The sequence below is a fragment of the Dioscorea cayenensis genome, chromosome 5 (assembly GCF_009730915.1).
Source record: "Dioscorea cayenensis subsp. rotundata cultivar TDr96_F1 chromosome 5, TDr96_F1_v2_PseudoChromosome.rev07_lg8_w22 25.fasta, whole genome shotgun sequence".
Lineage (NCBI taxonomy): Eukaryota > Viridiplantae > Streptophyta > Magnoliopsida > Dioscoreales > Dioscoreaceae > Dioscorea > Dioscorea cayenensis.
The window spans coordinates 4,548,192-4,574,063 of NC_052475.1; positions in this window are offsets into that span (position 1 = coordinate 4,548,192).

Below are 25,872 nucleotides of genomic sequence, written 5' to 3' on the forward strand. Positions count from 1 at the left end.
TATTTTACTTTTAATTATTATATGTTATTCTCTCTCGGTGGTGTTTTATACAGTATTTTTACTTGTCCATTTTAACTTATTCATATATATTATTTGTTAAATTTAATTGATGATTTAAAATTTATAAAAAAATTATATTAACTTTCCAATATTATCATTATTTAAAAGGAAAAAGATCATTACTTATTTGAAATCTAGGGACGTTTTAAATCTAAGCCGTTGGATCATCATCCAATGGTTGATTGTTTATATAGTCATTGTACACCTTTTTATTGTTTATGATCACTGTACAACACTGTTGAACGCGGTTTCTATTGTTTATAATGATAAGAGCCGTCAGATTACCATCCGATGGCAATTATGGACATCCCTAGATTTGAAATCTAGGGACGTCCCTAGATGATGGGTTCTCTATTTAAAATATGATTTAATATATAAAATATGAGTCGAATATGATAAATTATATTTATAAAATTACATTAAATATAATTGATAAATTTAAAAATAAATATTTAATGTTTCATAATTTTTAAAATAAATAAGTAAAAAAGTCCCAAGAAAAGTAGGGATGGCAACGGGTAGGGTATGGGTGGGAATTGCCACCAGAACCCACTTCCAGTCCCAACACCCTGCACATACCCGTGTATTCTGCATCGTACTCGCCGGTATCATACCCTTACCTCACTCTCAGTGGTACTCGATGATACCCGCTAGGTGGTACCCGCTACTCCTGTTATTCACCATTGCTCAAATTATCGAATTAAATTTAAATAATAATAAAAATAAATTAATTATACATTATATTACAATCTTTTAAACATACGTCCATACATTCAAAATTCTAAGTTGATATATATTTATTTATCTTAAATTATATAATCGCATAAAAATGAGCGTGATTTAAGGCTCGATAGTGAATCCTACCTTTGTTTTGCTCATGTTTTAACTATCTTGGTTTTTGTTTTTAAATTTTTCATATATCTACTATTTATATTTTTATATGACTTCGAAATTTTATAAATGTCTAAGAAGATTTTGAACATAAAAATATCATAAGTAATTTCATAAGTTATATCACGATCGATTTTTATTAATGATCTTATTTTTCACGAGGGATGTTTATAATTTATAGAATAAATTATTATAACATTATTTTTATATTTCGTTTATTTTTGAAATTTAATTATAATTTTTAATATATATCTAAAATTCAATTTTGAGTAATATTATCAAATATAAATATAGAAATTAAATAAAAATTTAAAATAATATATTAAGAGAAAATTTGAAGTATTATTTTTCAAATTAATCGCTCTGTGAAAAATAGATATTGAGTAAATGTTAGCTTAATAAAAATTATATATATATATATATATATATATATATATATATATATGAAAGGGTAAGGCACGCAGTGCAGGGCTACATCACAGCATCTCTCAACTGAGAAGCAGAGGGTGAGGCACGGGCAGGGTAGGGCATACCCACCGATCTGCAGACGTCAAAAACTAATCTGAGTATTTTGACCGGTGCAGTCTTGATCCAAGAGGTAATACCTCTTTGACGGGACTGCACGGTATTTGATGCCCGCTTCAGTAGGGTACAAATTGCCATCTCTAAAGAAAATAGGAGTGTTTTTAAAAATATAATATTTATTTTAAAGTATAAAAATATATTAGATGCTAAGTATAAATTTAATATATATATATATATATTATTTTATAAATTTCTAAAATAGACATATAAAAATAAATAAATAAAATTGAAAAAAAAATGTAAATAGGACCAATACATTTGTATTTATTGTCCTGGAGATAGATTAAAAAAATTATAGAAATGCTTAAGGTTGGGTTGACTCTTGTTTTCCTCGTGAAAATAATATTTAATTTATATGTTATATTTTATATTCCAAAAAATATTATTTTATAGAACCGGAGGATGTAGTTTTCTTTTTCCAAAGGAAGTGTGGGGCAGGCAAGCGCATCCATAACATAATTAATAATTAATAATTAATATAATAATTAATCACGGAAAACAATGTTGTCAGTGAATGTAATTAATTTGTAATAATAAAATCAAACACAGAAAAATAAAAATATAGGAATTTATACATAAGATATTTTACCCTTTAATTTATGGATTTTTTCAATTTAATCCTTGTTTTTTTTGTATTTACTGTAATGACTCTAAGCCTCCTTGACGCCTAAAAAACACAGCAAAACTTTATTTCAAGCTTTTGATTTTTTTTTTAATTTAAAAAAATACCATAGACTTTTTTTAAAGACTTATTAAACTTAAAAAAATTATTTATTTTCAGAAAATATTATTATTAAAATGACAAGCATTGTTGTAATTTTTTAAATTATATTTGTGTTTTTTAAATCTATCCAAATATGATTTTAATGTTGTTATTTTTTTTATATCCCCATATATGAGAAAATATTCATTTTCGTTAATGATGCCGATTTAATAGTTAATATCTAGTTTTTGGCATTGTTGATTTTTTTAAAATTATTTTTTGCTCACATCGCATGTGAAATGCCTAAGTGAACTAATTTTATTTTTGCCATGTTAGTTGTGAAGTGAAATAAAATTTAAAATTATTTAGTTCTATTCTACTAATATAAACTGTCCATGCGATTTATTTTTTTCTTATCTGCTATCCAGTGTATATTACATGTCACATTACATGAGCAAAAAAATTTAAAAAAATCAACTATAAATGAGATTTATATATTGAATTAGTATAAAAGATGAAAATAAACATTTTTATGAGATTTCATGATTAATATTTTAAATAGTTGGAGAATAATAAATTATACATTCAAATATATGAATTAAATTGTGCTTTATTTATTTATTATAAAATGGATAGACTATTGTTTACACTATTTATCACTAACGTGGGATTGGATAATTAATTTTCAACCCGTGCGCAAGCCTCTGTATTTATTATAAAAAAAATCTATCATCGAGAAGAAAGTATTCAAACTCCTTGCCTCCTATGTAACTCTTGTGATTTATTATTTATATATAAATAAAATGTAAGTGTACATTTGGACTGGGGTAATCATTACTAAAAAATAAGAATAGACAAATTTTGAGCATTTGGGTATGCACAGGAATGAAAATGGACTCCTAAGTGGAGAAAATTGAGAAATGAAAGGGATTTGATATATCTACCATCTTCTCAAATTTGTAAAAATAAAAAAATAAAAAACAATAATAAAAATAATGTGAACTATTTATTATAAATATTAATTATAATCATTAAAATAAATAATAATATCTAAATTATTTTAAAATGTAGTTTCATCATTTTTTTATTAAAAAATATCAAATATTTATTTATAATATCTCATTATACTATTAAAATTAGTAATAATTAAAGTGAACTATTTAATTAATATTTAGTAATAATTTAAGCAAATAAGATATACACATATTTCACAAATTAAAAATTTATCATAATTAATATTTTAATATTATTTATTTACATTAAAAGTAAAATAGTAATTTGATCATTTTTTTTTCACTCATAATAAATTTTATTCTAATAAACACAAATTTTTTTATTTGTATTACTATTTTTTTATTACTATTACTATTACCATTGTTATTAGTATTCCGCAATTTAAACGCACACTAATATACATGCATGGTTTTTATAGGGTTATTTAACGATTCATAGATATGTGTATAATTATGATGTATTATGGGCATGTATTTGCAAAAAATAAAAATATAATAATAATAATAATAATAATAATAATAATAATAATAATAATAATAAAAGGTTTTAATACTTTTTTAATTGCTTGAACGCCATCTGTCCTACTCCCACCTACCTTTCTATCCAAAAATTTAATTCCAACACATCACTGATCAAATGATTGATTAATTCCAACAACCCTAATTAATATCAATTGAATACTGACCGTTTGATTTCAGAAACCAAAAAAGAAACGGTTTAGATCATGTTTCTATCGTTGATGGATGCCCGTGGACCATGAGAGGAGGTTACCAGTACCACAAAAGAACGTTAATGGCTTGATAGCTTGTTTACTAATCAAGCATGTACTTCTCTGTGGAGCAGCCACGTGGCACATTTAGTTTGTTTATGTATAGCCATTGGTTTTTTTTAATGTCCAAAAGAGAAGATATGATTCTTTGCCCTTTTTTTGTTTTTCTTAATATAAATAGTATAATTTTTGTTTAAATAAATATGGAACAACTACATAAAATTGAGATTTATAGCAACTATATTTTTCATTTACATGAGTTGAGATTCAAATCCATCTTTTTATCATGACGAATATCTTATACAGAAGATTTGGTGTCAATAAATTAAATAGTCGTTGGCAAACAATATATTATTAACTAGGCATTCTCCCCGGTTTTGCATCGGAGTTTTTAAATTTTGTGAGGAGTTTTGATGTAATATCATATATAAAATAATATAATTAAATAACTTATACCATGGAAACTATTGTATACTTTGGATTTCAAAAGTCTTATGGACATTTATTGCATAAATAATTAGGTGTAATTAATTTTTTTAATTATAAATATTATAAGTAATATAAATAAAAACTTAAATGTTATAAAAAATTTAAAATTATTCCTCGAAACCTCTATATATTTATTTTAATAGTATGTATAGATGTATAAATTAATATTTAACTCTGATTATTATTTTTTTAAATATTTGAAAAACAAGTTTAACAAAAGTTGATGAAAAAATTTGCTAGACAATGGAAAATATAACGATTTTTTTTTATCAATTTCTTTGTTGTGTGGTGGTCAACGATGTCTGCTACCCTCATTTGATTGAAGGATCAAAGATTAGTATAAGAAAACGATAAAGAATTTTATTGATGATATGAGTGTCTATAATGTATATTGATAGACAAAACATTATTAAATTAAATATTGTTAAAATAGTAGTCATTTTAACATATTTACAAAGTAATATTATATTTTTGACACTCATTCATTATCTTATCGTGTACTAATAATAACTTATGTTAACTTGGCTTTACCCTTCTTTCATTGTCTTTGCTTGATGTACATGAAACCCCACCCTTTGATGCATTTTTTTTTTACTTTTAATTAAAAAAAACTGTAAAATATTTTACTATTTACCGCAACCTCTATTGGCAAGTCATGTGATAAATCATGTTCAGCCTCACCTCAAAAATCAAATCAACAATTTTCTAAATTCAAGAAAAACTTGTTTTTTTTTCTTAATTATCATTATCATAATACGAGCATTTTTTGAAATTTACATATATATATATATATATATTATTGGCTTTATACGGATTTATTTCTTATTATTTCTTAATTACATTCAGTTGCTGATATATTTTTTGTTTTTTCTATTTTATTTGTTTTGTTTTGTATGTACATGGATTTGCCAATTAAATATTGATTAAGTGAAAATAAATAAATAAATAAATAAATAAAATAAAATAACCAAATACAAGTTAATTGTCTCCTGTTAGTAATAAAAATATAATAGTTTTACTAACCAAACTGTTTTTATACATACGAGAATTGAAGAGAAAATGAGTTACTTCTCTTAACGCCCTGCTCAAACAAAAGGAGATATATTGGCGTCAAAGATCTAGAGTCAAATGGGTCAAAGAAGGAGATAAAAACACTAAATACTTTCATGATTTTGCGAATGGAAGGCGCAACAGGAATTACATTCCACAACTTCTAGTTAACAACATTTTGGTAGAAGGAACAAAGGAGTTAGGGCGAACCTTTGCTAATTATTTTCGATCCTATTTTGGATCAAATGAGGGATTCCGCTTCATATTCTCTTGGAACACGCTCTTAAGAGGAAGACAGAGGGTAGACCTCACACCCCTAGAATTTCCATTCTCAAGAGAAGAGATCAAACAAGCCACATTCGATTTAGGAGCAGACAAAGCTCCGGGACTAGATGGTTTCCCGATTTCTTTCTTCCAAAAATATTGGTCCATCGTAGAAAGCGACATTCTCAGTCTTTGTGCTGGATTTTATGATGGAACGATTAACCTGGAAAGAATCAATTGGGCGAGCATTACGCTAATCCCTAAACTTGATAACCCGGAAAAGCCCAAGTGATTTTCGGCCGATTAGTCTTATAAATTATGTTCTTAAAATCCTCTCCAAAATTTTGGCAAATAGACTAAGCAAGATCATCGACTCCATCATTGATCATTTCCAATCCGCTTTCATCAAAGGAAGATGCATTCTTGAAAACATCATGGCGGCGGAAGAGCTCATCTTTAGCCTACGAAAGCGATGCATCAAAGGGCATATAGTTAAAGTTGACTTTGCTAAAGCTTTTGACATGGTAAATTGGGAATTTTTAGTGGAACTTTTGCATGCTTATGGTTTTGGATCAAAGTGGATTGGGTGGATCAAAGCAATTCCCCTGTCCTCAAAAGCTAACTTTATTATAAATGGAGAACATAATGGGTATGTAAGGTACCTTCAAGGGCTGAGACAGGGAGATCCGCTTTCACCACTTCTCTTTGCCCTAGTTACTGACGTCCTAAGCCTTATGTTCAATCATACTTTGAACTCAAGGATTCTGTATGGAGTACCTATCAGGAATTGGGCCAAAATGTGCAATTTGCAATATGCAGATGACCTGCTAATTGTGACAGTCAAGGACTTGAGAATCATTAAACTCATTCTGTTGCTTTTTCAAAGCATGTCTGGGTTGGCGGTCAACTTCCATAAAACATGTTTATTTGACTCCACAGGTATTCAATTACCTGATGACTATCTGGCAAGGACGCTCAACTGTATAAGGGGTACTTTCCCGGTATTTTACCTCGGCGTGCCATCTCTGGCAAAAGACCTAGTAGGCAAGACTGGGAGATTGTAATTGCAAAAATTCGTTCTAAATTAACTTCCTGGAAATCCAAGCTTTTATCTCTAGGAGGACGATTAACACTTATCAACTTTGTTCTTTCTGCACTCCCGAACTATTGGATGTCCATTTTTAGACTTCCCTCTTGGGTTATCAGAGAAATTGATAGGATTAGGAGGGATTTCCTTTGGTCAGGTTCGAAATTGATAAGCCCAAGATGCGTTTAGTCAGTTGGAACTATATTTGCAGACCTAGAGAACATGGGAAATGGGGAATTCTAAATTTAGATGACTTCAATCTTGCACTCTTAGGGAAATAGTGGTGGAAAATTACCACCGGAGTACCTTGGTGTGGAAGGGAGATAATTATTTAAAATTATTTCCAAAATTCCCCGCATTGGAATCTCCATAATCGCCCCCCACAAAGAAGGACATTTATCTAGAATGGCCTTTTACAATGTCTTCCTGCCTTTAGAAAATGTATTTCTTCAATTGTGAACAATGGGGACTCCACTCTTTTTTGGCTTGATAAATGGGTGGAGAATCGTGCGCCAATGTTCCTTTGGCCAGAGCAGTTCACCATCTCCAATCGCCCCTTTGATACAGTTCAAAATCTGTCTCATTTGTTACAATCTCCTTGGGGGACTCACTCTACAATTGGTCTTTTAAGTAGCAGTGTCCCAAACACATATGGTTTGAGAGATAGCTAAAAGTGGAGTCTTACGGCAAATGGAAGATACACAGTCAAATCGTTTTACGGTTTTCTTAGACACGGGGGGTCATGTGTAAGACCACAAATTTGATTTGGAAGAGTCCTTGTCCAAAAAATATGTGTGTTTAGTTGGCTATCTTGGGACAATAGTATCCTTAAATTAGATAAGCTGGCAGCACGAGGATGTAATAGACTCCCCACTGCCACATGTGTTATGTGTAACGCAGGCATTGAAACTGTTGATCACTTATTCTTTTCCTGCCCATTTGCCACGATTATCTGGAATTCTCTCATTCCAATTTTTCGATTACCGTCACTTCCACAGTCAGTTCATGCTCTTTGGGGATCTTGGAGGCCCAAACTCTCTTCTCATGTGAGAGATGTGGGGGACCTCATTATCCGTGCTTTAATGTGGAACATTTGGCTAGAAAAAAATGCACGTATTTTTAGGGATACATACTCTGCATGTAACTTTGTTTTATGCAAATGTATTCATATGTTTCTACTTTGGTTGAATGCAGTACCAGACAAAAAAAAGCCAAGATTGGAGGATTCAGCTGTGTCTGCTAAACGCAGTCTGGACTTCCTGAATGACCAGTAAGGATCCGGCGAAGAAGACAAAGCTGAGTAGTTAGTATTTATTTCAACCCTAACCTTTGGGTGGGTTAGGGGACTTGTTATTTTGTTCCTGTTATCTTGTACTTTGTTTTTGCTCCACTTCTAGTGGATGTTGTTTAGACTTCTTTTCCGTTAATACATGCGGTTTATCCACTTTTTTCAAAAAAAATATTTTTAGAAATTAAGTAAATAATTAAGAGTATTTTCAAAGATAATGAGAGAGAATGCAGTACTAGACAAAAAAAGAAGCCAAAATTGGAGGATTTAGCTGTGTCTGCTAAACGCAGTCTGGACTTTCTGAATGACCAGCCAGGATCCGGCGAAGAAGGCAAAACTGAGTAGTCAGTATTTGTTTCGACCCTAACCTTTGGGTGGGTTAGGGGACTTGTTATTTTGTTTCGACCTTGTTATTTTGTACTTTGTTTTTGCTCTACTTCTAGTGGATGTTGTTTGGACTTTTTTTCCGTTAATACATGTGGTTTATCCACTTTTTCAAAAAAAAAATTTTAGAAATTAAATAAATAATTAAGAGTATTTTCAAAGATAATGAAATAATTAAGAGTATTTTCAGAGATAATGAGAGAGAGAGAGAGAGAGAGAGAGAGAGAGAGAGAGAGAGAGCGCTTTTTGGTTGCCTTGCCTTCAAGAGGGGTACAACATAGATAATTATGGTATTTTATGTGTGTAAATTAATTTTCAAAAACTAACGGGTCCAAATGGACCCTATGCAACTAATTAAAAACCTAAGGTGTCAATCCAGTTAGCTTAATTAACACTTTAACTTGAACATTTTTTTAAAACATTACAAATTCTTATTTTTAAAAAATAATTATTTATTTTATTTTTCTACTTTCTTTTTTTCTATGAACTAGTAAATCTATAATCTAGTGTGAGCGGTTAAGACTCATAAGTTGAGACTGTGGCAAGCTCCAAATAACCCTGTGAACCTCTTCATTGAACAACACTATAGCCTCATTCAAATCTCCGAATTTATTGTACTCAAATGAGCTCAATAATAGTAGCCTCCAACATCTTAATAACTCCATATATTTTATATATGATTTTTTTAATCAGCATAAAAAAATTTATTTGAATAATATTTGGGAGGGAAAAAAAAACTGATTGTGATAAATAGGGAAGTATTATTGAGAAAAACATTGATGAATTAGTGCAAGCCATACAAATAACATTATATCACACAATTTGCATTGAATAGGAGACACAAAGTTGCAACATATTATGTAACAAAACCATATATAGCACTTTCATGCAATTGATGAGATCGTTGATGGAGAAGACACACATATTTAATTAACTAATTTATTTTTAATAAATAGAACAAAATTAAATATCATGAATTCTAAATGATCTCCACTTGTTATATAGACATTTTTTGTTTTTGTTTTTGTTTTTTATTTTTTGTTTTTGTTTTTGGCTAATATATGAATTATTGTATGCATATTTTCATTACATTCAAATTAAGTGTATATAACTGATTTTTTTCATTATTTTTTTTTTGTTTTTGGCTTATATCTGAATTATTGTATGCGTGTATATAACTGATTTTTTTCATTGTTTTAAATTTATTCACCTTTGCCAATTAGACATTGAATAAGTAAATATAAAAAATAATAAATTAATGACTGAAAATGAAATTGATCATATTACCTTTATGACTTTTATGTGCATGTATCCAATATACTTTCCAAATATCCACTTAGTTTATATTGCCTTTGACAATATTCTATATTATGTCTTTTTTTATATATTTAACCTCATAATTTTAGAGCATTGAAGCTTGCATGCCTTTTGAACAAATATATTTTATAATTAAGAAAATTAATACAAAAAACATAAACCTAGCTGCTCCTAGGGGTGTAAATGATACACTACTCGCAAGCTACTCGGGCTCGATTCGGTGAAAACTTGAACTTGGCTCGGTCACAGTCGAGCCGAGCTCGAGCTCGAGTAGCTCGAGTAGTCGAGTGAGCCGAGTTCGAGTATTGTGATACTTGGCTCAAGTGCTCGCGAGCCTAATCGAGCATGTATGTATATATATAATATTAGATTTATTTGATAAAAATCAAGGGAAAAACTTTTGAGCTCGAGTCGAGCTCGAGTTCGAGCATAATGTTTATGGTTATTTTCAGCTTTTTCGAGCTTAATCGAGCGAACTCGAGTAGCTCGATTTGTATACCGAGTCGAGCTCGAGCTATAAAATAAATACTCGATCGAGCTCGAGCCGAGTATCGAGTACCGAATTTTCAGTCGAGCTCGAGCTCAAGCTCGCTACTGCTTGGCTCAAACTCGATCGATTACACCCCTAGCTGCTCCTTGACAAACTTTTCCTATTCTACCCAATGATCTAAAAATGAGAAGTATTAATTTTGTGAGCTCAAAAGCCTAGCAAACAACCTAACAAAATTATTTTTAACCATGAAAGATTTATATATATATATATATATATATATATATATTGAAAATAGTTAAACCAGAATCTAACATAAAGATAAATTGCAAACAAGCCTGTGTAAACAGTCATAATATTTGACAAATATCTTCTAAATATAAACCAATTTTAATAAATATTTTTATTTATATTTCAAATAGGCTAAAATCTCTCAAGTATACTATAATTACTATTAAATCATTTTTTAAAAATTTATGACTTTTGATTGGCCGAATCTAAATATTAGAAACTATAATTTTAGCATTGAAGGTGAAACTACTTTCTATATTCATATAGACATGTGTCCATGCAATCAAATACACATAGAATTTAACCGATTAATATTCTTGTTAAAATACAATTTCAAGGCAATGGAAAAATTTTAAGATGGGATGCTTGAATATTCCCTTAATCCTAACTATGTGATGATATATAAACGGTCTAAATCATGTATCGTTGAAGAATGCTTGCATACTGATCAAGAGGATACTACAAATTAAAAGGGTAATATGTGTTTTCTTGCACTCTAATCAAGTCATAAACATGATGTGTAATTGCCACGTAGTGAGTGAATTGTTTGTGTCCGAGTTGGTAGATTTATAATTAATTTAAAATTTTTTTAGAATAATATGATATATATAAATCATAAAGCATAAAAACACTACCACCTCTCAATTATACCATTTCTAGAAGAAAAAAATTCTTGACTATAAAATATGTTTTAATTCAGAAATGTGAACTTGTTATCTATTCAATATTTATTTATTTATTTTGAGAATTGTGGATAAGTAGAGAGAGAGAGAGAGAGAGAGAGAGAGAGAGAGAGAGAGAGAGAGAGAGGTGTTTTTTTGTTAATTATTTTAACTTAAAAAAGAATTACGAGTTTATAATAAGTTTAAGAAAAAAAATACAAATCCATGTAAGTTGACTAATATCTTCCCCATTTTTTTTAGAGTGGTGTTTTTTCGTTAATTATTTTAACTTAAAAAAGAATTACGAGTTTATAATAAGTTTAAGAAAAAAAATACAAATCTATGTAAGTTGACTAATACCTTCCCCATTTTTTTTTTTGTTTGAGTAAAACAAGTATTTATTTTTGAGAAATTACTATCTTGTTCTTTTTTTCTCCTATGAACAAAACAAGCTCTCACAAGCCAACCTTAGGGAGGATTGGGCCACACCATGACTTCATGCAAATCCTCCAAACTCGCTAGGCCTGAGGGAGTTCACTTAGGATATTAGTAGGTTTAGTAGTGTATACATGCAAAAATTTTTAAAAGTATTAGAAAAAGCTTGAGGGTTTTTTAAATTAGAATATACTGGTTCTTTTTTATTAACTTAAAATAAATGATAAATTATTTAAATATTCACCAAATTATTCGGTTACTCTTATTTAAATTACTGAATTATAAAAAATTTCAATTGGATACCCTAATTTTGTATTTGTGTTCAATTGGGTCACCTAGCTAAGCTAATTTCGTTAACGATGTGCTGATGTGGTATACCACGTCATGCCCATTTGCTATATTAACATTTCATGTGGATAAAATCTCTCTTTACATTGAAGATAGTCAATTCATATAACTTATTATTCATATCAGATAAACATAAGGTAATTTGATTTCTGAATTTTTAAATTTTTTTTAGCTTGATAGGTTGCAACAATGTTGCTTATTTAATTTGATTACTTGTTCATATGGCATACTAACATGACAAAGGGGCATGACGTGGCATGGCATGCCATGCCACATCAGCACATGCCATGCCACATCAGCACACCTTTAATGGAGTTAGCATGGGTGATCCAATTGAATGCGAATATAAAGTTAAAGTACCAAATTAAATTTTTTATAATTTGGTGGCTCAAACCAGAGAGAGTGATTAGCTTAGTGACTATTTAAATAATTTATCTTAAATTAAAATAAATTAAAAAAAATTTAACATCACATCCTTTTGTGATGGATATTCGTTAATATTGTATAATTCACCTTAATAAATAAATCATGAGTTTTTATTCAATGAAAAAAATTATTTTATAAATAAGTCATAATTAAAAAGGGAAATATATCATATTTTTTTTATCTATCATTTAATTATATGATAAATAATACATGATACTACTTTTTATAAAAAAATATATATGACATTATGGGCACAACCAAGTTAAAAATCATTAAGCAAAGCCCAATCAAATAAGATTTAAAAATTACAAACAATATTTAAGAAAAATCAGAAACTGACAATAAAAACCTCTTTAATATATTGGTTAGCAATTGTCGACGCCATTATCTCAATTTAATTATAAAAAGGGAAAATTACTGTTCACCCCTCGTAATTTTCAAAACTTCCCAAAAACCCCTCCAACTTTTTGCACACCCCTGACACCTCCGTTATATTTTTACATTCTTTTTAACCCCCACGGTAAGTTGAAGTGGGTCCACGATATGAAATTTTTTTGCCCTTGCAAAAGGTGGGAAAAAAATGGCGCCCAATCATAACTTTCTTTATGCATAGTTTTTCAATCGCCTCCCGCTTGCTTTTTTTCAAACAAAGTTTAGAAGGCTCATATCTTGTTTTTTTCTTGTTCTTGTTCTTGTTCTTGTTCTTCTTCTTTTTCTTCTTCCTCATTTGGTGTATTCAATTTTAGCTCTTCCGATTAAATTATGGAGAGTTTTTTTGTGCTATTGCTAGATACAACCCGGGGAGGGACGAGTGCTAATGTTCACGTACCGACTTCTTGGGAATCGATGTTAGTCGAAATATGTGAGCGATGGGGTCTTGATATTTCCCGTGTCGAGGTGAAGTTTATCACACCCGATGGATATAAAACAGTATGTCTCATATAAAACGAGGTTGACTTCCAGACAAGATGTGTCACGTGCACTCCATCTTCAAATGTTCGTTGTTGATCTTGTTGTCGAGACGGATGATGTGGCATCGTGATCCCACCGAAAAGCGAGTTTTTCTCGTCAGAAGTTTCTTCTCGCTTATGTTTATATAGTTGTAGAAGTTAATTATTGTTTATTATCCCCGCCACTCGCTTACATTTATCAAGTTTCCATTTAAACACTATTGTCTCCGATTAACTTATTAACTTATTATTTAACTTTTTTTGTTTTAACGCTTAAGATTTATGTTTATCGCTTAAATATTTTGTGTCTCTCGCTTAAATATTGATCGTGTTCGCTTAAACCAAAGTGTTGGCGTAAATTCGTAATCCGCATCGCCTCGCTCCACATCATGGCGAGCCCGAGGGTGTGGCATGCCTTCCTTCCTCATCCGATCAAGTCAAGTGTTGTCGCTGGATATCGACAATGTTTTGAAGGCGCTGAACATTTCGTAGACGCACTTAGGAATTTTTGCAATCAAAAGGAATTTTGACTTCAAATTATCAAGAACGAGAAACACCGGGCGATCGTGGAAGGAAGCTTCGACTTCAAAAATGGCGATAAGGAAGCTATATTCCCCATACCGGACAAACGACAGCCGATGGATGAAAATCGCGAACTCGCGTATGCGATCGCCTGCGACGAGAAGGCAACCCGGGTGTCCTAGACGAAAGAAGATCGAGTCGTAGCGTCCCGAGGTCCGCAAGTTGCGCTGTAGCCATTGCCACGCTTTCGTGTCACAATCGCAGATCGTGGAATGAATCGTTGCCGACTCAGGCATTGTGTATATACTTCTTATTATTGTTTAAATATTGAACTTTTATATTTAAATATATCTCTTTACGCTTTTAAATATTTTATTCTCTGCTTAATCTGTTATTTTTTTATCGCTTAAAATAAATTTGTATCCGCTTAAAATGTACAACGGGATGGTGCTAGCGGTTCCCCAAGCTGCACTAATACACGCCGGGTTCCCCCAAGCCGCTTCCACTCCCGTCACACATAAAAAAATCGAACATTACATTACACTCTATAAGAGATTATTAAGTAATAAGGATATTTTAAAATGTAAAATATTAAGTATATTTTTGTTGTAATTACATTGATATTATTAAATAATAAGGATATTTTAAATAGAAAAATATTAAATTTAAACAGAGAAACCTAAACTTAAACAGAGAAAACGAAAGTTAAAAGGGCAAAAAGTTATCATTATACGCTTAAAATGAATGTTGATATTAGCCAATAATGAAAATGAAAATGAAAAGTAACCCTACCCGATAATGTACCTCGCGGACTACAATATCATCCAACAAGAATGTAACCTCAAAACGAAATGTAATGAATTTAATTGAATTTAGATACATGTACATTTACATCGACAAAAATTTGTCATGTTCTTCGAAAAAATGAATCGAATTTAAACCGGTTTACATTTGAAAACTATTACACCTATACAATGACTATGACCCCGCTTGCGTACACTCCTCTCTGGTTCGTTTTACACATTAAAACGGAGTTTAAACAATTACATTGATATTTTACACAATGAACTATATACTTAAACACCGAAAGTGTATGTTAAACAAACGAATCTGGATTATTAAAGAAAGAATCGTGTATACAAATATAGAAAGAACGACTAAGAACCCGCTTGCAAGACTCCCTCCGGGTCGTGATGCCTGCCGCCTCCCTCCCTAAGTATGCGGGAAACATACCTTAATCGCAGATAAGGGACGCTCGATCCCTGGGTACCCAGTAGCTTCTCACCGGCGAGTAATCGCTCGATAAACCGCGATGACATAGACGCTGCAGTCGACACTTCCTTTTTCTCGTCGTGGGGCTTCGAAAGTGTCGTGAACAAGCGGTATTTCTGGGTCGCCGACTCGCCCTAACTCCATGTCGATACAGAGGTCGAATAGGTTCCACTGCCGAGATATACAAGTTCATATTAGAATGCCGATTATTTACCGAACACTATTACACAAACACAAAATTATTAAAGCACTTACCATTTCTAGCGCGTTTTTATCGTATTCTTCGCTTTGGCATGAAGAATAATGCCTGTATTCTTGTTTTTCATTGTCAAGGACGACGACATGGAAGTGGCCACTCATAATTATCGGGAGGATGACGATGTCCACTTTATGCAAGTTGCGCCGCGGCATCTCCAATCATAGCCATCGTGGATTCATGTGCGCCGTCGCCTCGCTTTGACACTGAACAAGGCCAGCTGGTCGGTGATGGAGGCGCGCCTCTTATAACGATATGGCACTACGCTCATCGCCTTTTTGCAAGATACATACGAATGCGTCCATCACATCGCTCGTGACCATCTCCTTCCCCGAGCATGTCGAATAGATCGCCCGTGGTGGTCGACAGAGTCATTCTTCCACACGATCAGGTCGTGGTTGAACGGAACAAAGACATGTAAACAATGTTGTAAGTATAAAATTAAACGTTAAAGTATAAACTTTAAATTCTATATTGAATGTTTAAACCAGTAACGGTAATATTTAAAGGGTTTCACTTATAAGTTAAATGTTATCTCAGAAATTTTAAACGTTAACGCTCCTACTTAAAATGGTAACTAAAACAGCTTTTAAACAATATCATAAAAAACTTCAAACTTACTTTGTCCATAGGGCGCTTGAGGAAGATCCTTATCAACTCCCCGTCAGTACTTATTGAGGCGCCGATCACTAACGTATTTTTTTCTTCTGAATGAAGACTTTCCGAAGTTCTTCTACTTTTTATCGGGCTTCCTTTAATCGGGGGCACGACGGCAAAGATCAACGGGAGACACTTCCTTACATGCTTCTTGTTCTTGTGGGATTGTGTCGCGCCGATGCGCACGACGATCACCGCTGGTTCCACCGCGAATTCCACTTCGCTGAGGATAGACTCAACGACCTTCTCAACCGTGAGTTCCACGGGCAGAGAAGATCAATGGGAGACACAACGTTGTCCGGGTTGTTCTTCTTCATGGATTGTGTCCATCTTTGATGCCGCGATCGTCAGCGCCCGGGTTCCACTCGTATGCATGATGTCGTCAACAACGTAGTCGATGATCTTTTTCCACCGCGGCAAAACTCGCCGCCATCTTCAATCTCCTCCACCGTGATGGGCATGTCATCAACGCTAACAACATCACCGGCCGATGGTGCCGCTGCCGATGGTGTCGCTATTATTTCATCGTCACCGGCACGCGTGGAGACGGAGGCATTATTGTTTTCCTCTTTTTGCAAGCTTCTTCGAATGAGGCCGCCTTTCGAGGGCCACCCCGATGATGTCCTCGCTGCTGAACTCCGACGGCGTATCCGTCCCGGGTGCTTCATTTGTTTGAAGGGAAGGCGCAGCTGATCATGATCGCGACCGGCCTTCCAATGCCTCCACCCGAGCGACAAGTCGAGGGAACTCGGTCATCAAAAATCGGGCAAGCCTCGCATGAGAGTTCCAGCTGACATCCTCGCTTAGTGCCTGCAGGGAGCCGCCACGCTCGGGGGCCGACACGGCCGGGGAAGCCACGGCCCAGGCGGGGTGGGGAGGGCTTCTCCGCCTCGACGACTGCGTTTTGGCTCGGAAGGTAGAGAACGGGCGCCCAACAAGGCAAGGAAGAGGTCGCCTCTCTCATCTTGCTTTGAGCAAGCTGCTCCGAGCAATAGCATCCGAATCGACTGTCGTCTGAACAAATACTTCTTCATCAAGATTCACCGAACCACTTTTCAGAAACTAGCATGTGTAAAGCAAACAATCTTAGCTAAATTATTTAGTTTAAACAATTAAAACTATATTTACACATGTAACTCAGATATTTAAACGTTATAACCTATTGTGTTAAACAAGAACAAACAAATTAAACATTAAACTAAAAGTTTAAACGGTAGTTGAACAAAGTTAAACGAGTAAGTTATAATGTTAAACGATAGATGAATAAAGTTAAACGGTAAATGATATGGTTAAACGTTAACGCCTCACGCTAAAACAAAAATATTTTTTTGAATTATTACCTCTTTTCCTTCGAGAGACGACAAACTCGTTTCTATCGCCGCTGCTTCCTGTAAGTATTTTCACCGTAGCACAAAGATCCTTGGGATCTCGCAGAACGGACTTTCTTTCCCGGCTCCGGCCACCAGAAACCAGATGTTAAGCGCCACTGCCAACCCTTAACATACCCGGTGTTGGTCTTCTTCCCCGCAAGCATCTAGATCTGCACTCGTGTAGCGGCTTGCGGTACGTCCTCCATAAGCCACTTGTAAAGCGCCGCTTGCGCCCACGCGTAGCGCCCTCATTCCGTAGATCATCGACATAATCAACGATCCAGCTTAGGAACCGAGCAGGTGAGGTATTTGGGAAGAGGATTGTACCCGTGAGGTACACCATCGAGAGTTTGGCAAAATTCTCCTCTTCTCCTCTCGTCCCAACGAAGTCGTCAAGAGCTGCTCCCCGATGGAGTCTCTGCTCTCTCGTGACGCCTTCGAGTAAATACCTCTTCGAAGTCGACCGTGTTTTCTTCTTCTCAAACACGATCGCCTCCCCATCGCAACGCAGTGCCAAGAACGATCGCCACATCTTCGTGCCCCGAAAGTCACGATGCTTTCCCGATCCTCGAATTTATTAGTGCGGCTATCGATCTCTCGCAATGTAGAGTCAAGAAGGGCCCGCCTTGCATACGACTTCCAACTCGAGAATGTCGTGAACGGTGTCCTTCTGGATGAGCTCCCAATGTCGAGGGATCATGTGAACTTTCAATTCACCCACGGCCTCCACTCACGGCTGTCAAGTAGCATCGCCCATTAACTAGATCGACCGCCATAATCACAAGCCTCGCGATAATAACAAAGACATTGTTAAGCGGAAATGTAATTTGTTAAACCCTAGAACACTCGCCTTAAACACTCGATATCATTTTTAAGCAAAGGACGTATACTATTAAATGGAGATACAAATAATTAAACGGAGATCTAACTAACTTAAACTAGAAAGCTCATTGTTTAAACGGAGACCTCATTTTTTTACAATCGCAAACTATATCAACTCGAAAAGTGGTAAACGAGATTATAAACATTACACAAAGCACAACAATCGAAAACCATTTCGATCAGATGACATAGACGAAAAATGTAAAACAAAACAAAAACCCTAGCTGAGACATCTCCCCTGCAGACTAACAAAACCCTCACCGATTAATCCTCGAAGCTTCAATGTCTTCCAACAAAAACAAAAAAATCACAAACCAAAACCGAAAAATGTCTCTTCGTAATGTAATAGTTAACAAAAACCATAATGAATACCTTAGACCGCAGAGTGACGAAATGCCGAATACTTGCACGGACTTTCTTCGAGACGCCTGTGGAAAGGGAAGAGGCCAGTGGGAAGAGAAGAGTCGGAGACGCGAGTTGAGCTCGAGTCGCGAGTCGAGAGAAGACAAGCACATGTAATGCTTTAAGAAAAACCCCACCCACTTCCTCCTCACACCGCCGAAATGGGCGCACCACGACTTCCCGCGAAAGGGCATTTTTCGTCTCATAAAATTTTAAATACACCCGCTTAATGCCGATACGCACTTTGGGGGGTTTCAAAAATCATGGAGTTGAAAAGGAAGGGGTTTTTGGGTATTCAAACTATGGGGTTTGTTTGGCAATTTGGCAAAGTTGTAGGGTTTTTTTGGCAATTTCCACTTATAAAAATATCTCTTTTTAAAAACACTCTCCCAACATAGTTCATTTGAATATGAGCAAGGTGCCACATGTCATTCTTTTATTATAGTATTCTCCAACAGTCAATCTAATAAAAATCTTAAGTCGTGTTTAATTGGCAACATGAAAAATAGTTAGAAAAAAATTTTTATAAAAATGAAAAATAGTCGTTTGATTGCTATTATTTTCTAGTTAGAAAAATCAAAAATTTTTTTCTATGAAAAATGCGGATTTTGTTGTTTGATTGCTTTTTATTTTCCATCGAAAAATATGATATTTTTCATGGAAAAAACATCATTTGTTGTTTGATTGCATTAATTTTCTTTGGAAAAAGTCACATTTTCCATAAAAAATTTTTAAAAAATTATTAAAATTGTTCGAGTAGAACTTGAAGTTCAATTAATTATAAACAGCTTTTTATGTGGAATCGAATCTTACCATCAAAACGCCTTTGGGATTTGTTCAACGATCCTGGATAAATTTATTTTAAAAATATTATCAAGTTATATAATTTATCGCTTTTTAATTTAGAAGAAAAAAAGAAAAACATTGAAGTTGATCATCGATGTTATTTTTTTCACATAGCCCTTTTTGACGCTTTTTCGAAAATTTTTTCTAAGGTGGAGGCAGTAAAAAATTTTCACTGATTTGAGAGAAAATAGGGCCACGTGATAGAGTTTTATGGAAAAATTTTCATGAAAAATTTTCGGGAAACAAACAGTCTATTTAGCTGGAAAATGACCTGTGAAAAATTTTACCGGGAAAAAAAAACAATTAAACACATCCTTAATGATTTTAAAATTTAAATATCAAATTACCTTAGTGCCAAAATTTTGAATAGATTACCAAGAACAACCACACACACCACATGTAACACATAAACACTAAACACATCACATGTAAAATAATGAAGGTATGCTAATCTTTCAAATTAATTAGGCAACCCTATGTGAGAAATTATTATTATCCATTTTCTATGTAACATACTAAGACACATGTGTTTCTTCAGAAGTTTATTTTATTTTATTTTACTTTATTTTGGACAACGCAGAGAATTCATCTTACACACTTGTTTTTTAAGATCCCAACCTCACATTGAGGAGGAGTTGAACTATATAGAATCAAATACTTTCTGGCCTCAACCATTACTGGGCCAACCTTGATAAAATTTGAATAGCATTTATATCACTGACAATTTTTATTCCTAAATTTGTTTTATTTCTTATTATACACTTTTGTCTATTAAGCATTGATTAAATAAATAAATAAATAAATATGATTAGTAAATAAAATAAATGATCGATTATATATATATATATATATTGTGTATTAAATGACAAAATTTTAGAGCAAGAATTTATTAGGACAAACAATTTACATTTATACACCAACTCTAAATTAAACATGAAAAAACATTCTAATTACAAATATATCTATGAATCTAAAGGCTAATATTTAAACAGGATGCATAGATATTAATTATAACAAACAAATATTAAATTGTATCCAACACAAATTGAAATTTAAACGGTAAATATTAATATTTGATATTTTTTTATTTTATGATTTATTTAAGTGAAAATTGGCAAAAACACCCCTTAACTTTGCAATATGCATAAAAACACCGCCTAACTTTGTGTATCCCTAAAAACACCTTCCTTTTAAACTCAATGATTTTCAAACCCCCAAAAGTTGTAACCGGCGTTAACAAAGTTACTTTTGAATTTTATGGACGAAATTGCCTCTTGCATGGGAAGTTGCGGCAGTGCTATCATGTTTCCGGTTTGATAGGAAGTGGGGGGTTTTTCTTTTTGGGTTATCCTTAGAGACAACCATTACTGGCGCCGGTTATGCTTTTTTTCTCTCTTCGCCTCTTCAGCTTTTCCATTTCTAAAGTTGTTTCTGCCTGGGCATCCTTGTCTCGAAGAAGAATTCCCGCTCAAGTATTCGGCATTTCATCAGTTTGCAATGTAAGGTATTGAGCCGAGGTGGACGCCGTTGAAGAAGTTGTGTTTATGGTTTTTTTTTATAAACGATTCTGTTAGAAAAGGAGATTTTTCGGTTTTATTTTGTGGTTCTGTTTTTATTGGATGATATTGAAATCTGCAGGGAGATTTATCAGCTTGGGTTTTGTTTTGGTTTTCATTTTCGTCTGTGTACACGATCGAAAGGGATTTTTCGATTGTTATGCTGTGTAATGTTTACAATGTAGGTTTCCCCTTTACATTGATATGGTTACAGTTTTAAAAATGAGGTTTCTGTTTAAGTAATAGGATTTTATTTAAACATTTGATGTTTCTGTTTAAGAGTTGTTGTTTCTGTTTAAAATGTGAGGTTTCTGTTTAAATATTTATGTTTTCATTTAATAATATTTAGGTTACCGTTTAAAAAACTTTACTTTTCGCTTAAATTTATCTAAATACTGTTTAATGTATGGTTATTATCGCAGGCTTGTGATTATGGCGATGAACCTAGTTAATGGGCGATGCTACTTGACACCAATAGTGGAGATTGTGGTTGAGTTGAAAGTTCACATGAGTGGACGATACTGGGAGATAATCCGGAGGACACCGCTTGAAGAATTCACCAAGATTGAAGCTGTGTTCCAAGAGAGGGCCCTCCATGATTCTTTGCTGCAGAGATATGATGGCCGCACTAACAAATTCAAGATCGGGGGAAGCTTGGTAAGTTTCGAGTCCGAAGATGTGGCTCGTGACTTGGATCACGCTGCGATGGAGACGCAATCGTATTCGTAAAGAAGAAGAAAGCACGTTCCGCTTTTGAAGGTAGATATTTTTCCAGAACCTACGAGAGACACAAAGACTCCATCAAGAGAACACTTGAGTAGCTTATTCAGCAGATGGGAGAAGAAGAAAATTTTGTCAAGCTCCTGATGATGTATCTCATGGGTACAATTCTCTTCCCAAACATGTCCTGCTTGGTTCTGAACTGCATCGTTGACTATGTTAATGACCTACCTAGTATGGGACGATATGCATGGGCGCAAGCGACACACAAGTGGCTGATATAGGATGTCCCACAAACGGTTGCTCTAGTGCAAGCGAGATGCGCGAGGAAGAAGACGAACACGGGGTATGTCAAAGGTTGCTCAGTCGCACTAAACATCTGGTTTTACGAGCTGACTGACACCGGAAAGAAGGTGAGATTTGGCTAGACCCCGATGATGCTGTGCTACGGTGAAAGTAGTTACAGGAAGCAAGCGTCGATAGAAACCATATTGTCATTGCTCGAAAGAAAATAGCTAATAAATCATGAGTCTCTATTTAAATATCAAACGTTTATGTTTAAAAATATGATTTAGTGTTTAAAATATCAGTTTTCTGTTTAACTATTTGAGATATCGTTTTAAAGGCTATGCAAACTATTTAAATAATTGAGTTAACTGTTTAAAACAATTTGTTATTGTTTTAATTGAATGATTTCACTGACATTGTGTTGTTTAACTATGTTAGTTTTCTAAACTGGTCGCGGCGAATGCGGATGAAGATATCTTCGTTCGGGCCATCCGCGGGGGGGATGTTATTGCTCCTGAACCACTGGCGCGAAGGCAGGATGAGAGGCCATCCTCTTTAAGGTGCCCTCAACGCCGTTCACCTAATAATGACTCAACCTCGCGACGAATTCCTTGGCGCCGGAGGAGCCCCACCCTACCCCACAAGGCCGAAACACCCCCTCCCCGGACGGCAACATCCCCTCCTATTGAAATAGCCCCCCCGATCGCAATGGCCCCCCTGACAGCTACGACCCCTTTTGGCGACGATGTCACCGCATGTCTACTATAGGCTACCACATATTGATGATTGAGTTCTCTCGGTTTATTGCTCGGGTGGAGGCATTGAAAGGACAGGCACAATCGAATGCGCCGTCCCTACAAACAAATGAAGCACCCGGCATGGACGCTACCTGGAAAAGCCTGGATGCAGCCGAGGTAGCCCCGGTGATTACCGAGGACGTGAGTGGGATGGCGTCGGATTATGATGACGATAATGTTATTTGGACGGCCGTTTGAAGAGGGCCAAGTTTGAAGAGAATCGCCAAAAGAAGAAAAATAATAATGTCTCTCCCTCCACCGGCCGATGATGAAACAATAGCAACACCACTTGCGGTTGATCGGCCGGCTACAATGGCAGCGCCTGAGGAAATTGCTCCAGAAGAAACTGTAGCTGTAGTCGATACGATAGCCAAAGAGATCCCCATCTCGGTGGAACCATTGATGGCCAAAGAGATCCGCATCTCGGTAGAACCGGCGATGGTTAAAGAGATCTTGGTAGAACCGACGATAGTTAAAGAGATCCCCATCTCAGTGGAATCGGTGGACGACAGTGCTGTGTCGAAGGTAGATACAATTCCTCAACAATAAGAACCAGCAAAGATTGTGTCTCCAGTTGATGCTGTCGTCATGCCTGCGATTGACAAGATTGTTGACAGCATTGTCAACGAAATCCCTGTCTCGATCGAACTGGCGGACGGCACCGTCGCATCTAAGGGAGAAACTCTCCCACAACCGTCAACAACAGCACCTAGCGATGAACTGAAAGATTCTGTTGATGAGGGGTAAAAAAACGTCACCGAAAAAATAATGACGACCGGTGCTGCGGTTGACAGTATGATCCTCGCCAACTAACAATACAAGAAAAGTGCGGACTGAACTTTTTTACCGAAGAAGAAAAAGATACCCCGGATAGGGCGCCTCGACATGTTCGAAAGCGGGAGTTATTAAAGATCTACCTGAATTGAATGATGGATTCATGTGTATCAAGTATTTCTGTTATACTTTAAATATATATGATATCATTTAACATTATGAGTTACCATTTAAATATGTTAGTTTCCATTTAAATATTTATGTTACCGTTTAAATTTATGAGTTACCACTTAAATTATTTTATCTCCGTTTAACTTTATGCATACAATTTGTACCATGTATTATTAAGTGGAGTATCTCCGTTTAACATAATTGTCATGAAATTATATGGGTTATCAGCCATTTGTACCATGTATTGATATTCTTCTGAATAATTAATTTTCCAACTATTTAGTAAATCTCTTGCAGTGGTTCCTAAAAGATTTTCAATAAAATTTGTTGTTCCTATTGAGTCTAGTGTATGGGGTATTCTTTCTAATGCATTTATGGCATCTGATTCCCATCTATCTATTAATTCTGGCCATTTTTGAGGATGAACTGTACTTAGGACTAACATGCTTCCTTCATTATTTTGTTTAGGCATTGTTTTTATAACTTCTAAAGGATATGGTTTTCCTTTATATGTTTTAAAATTTTCTTCATAATAATTGGTTGTATTGAAATTATGTTGTGATGGAAATCATATATATGACCCCAAATTTTTTAGTACCACTTGAAACATTTTATAAACATATAAAATTAATAATAAATTCAAAAGGATATACCATGACTTCAAACAAAGCAAATTTAATAATAACAAAAACATTCATAGGACAATTAACAAATAGCTGTAGAATCAACTATATTTTAACACCTAAAAAAGCAAAATTATTATTAGAAAATCAAGGATTAAAAGGAATAGAAGGAAAAACCTATCCATCAGAAATATTAGAAGAAAGTGAATGGAATATTCAACCAATAGAAATTCCAACAACATCAACCAGACCAAGTAATGCAGAATTTTATGAAAATATTGATGGAAGTACAAGTATAAGAATGATAAAAAATAAAAGCATAAAAATTGAAGAACTTCAAGAATGAAATGGAATTAATAAACGTAACAAATCCAGAAATAATTGACCAACAATTAAAACCATTAAGGAAATATATAAGTTATTTACCTACAAATTTAACAGACCAAATAAAACATAGGAAAGCTTTATGGTTATTATGTGTCAAAGATTATGTAATAAGAAAAGAATTTTATAAAATAAGCTCAGAAACATTAATGGAAATAAAAACCGTAAAATATGACAATCAAGGAAATTGGATATGGAAAACAAAATATATACCAAGAAAACAATTATACCCATTAGAACATCAACGAAGGAAAATCAAATTAGAAAAATGGAAAAAATCTCTTGAAGAACAATTTAGATCTATTGAAAGGTGTTATACATGAAAGAATTAATAGACTCAACAGATATAAATTTAATAGATGATTTGATAAACAACTCAATTAAATATACAATAAAAGAAAATAAAAGCTTAAAAGAAGAATTAAAAGCAAAACAATGTATGTGGTTAAAAGGAGTTAAAAGATATATAACTCTAAGAGATCAAATCAACCATCAAGCAGAATCATTAATAAAAGTAAAATTCAAATCAAAAGAAAAAGATGAAAATGGAAAATCTATATGGAAACCTACACAAATAAAATATAAAGAATTTCATCAAGAAGAATATTTGAAAGAACAAAATAGACTATGGAATTATAGATCAAGACTAAAAAATGAATATGATTCTATAAATATTTGTTATGATTAAAGAAAATGAATAAACAAACTTACAACCTAGATATAAATCCAAAGTATCTATTAGAACAATACAATCAAATTGAAAATTTTGAAAAATGTGAACATAAATTTGAACCATTTAAAGTTAATTATAAAACAAAATGTGATAAATGTTATAAGTTCCATATAACA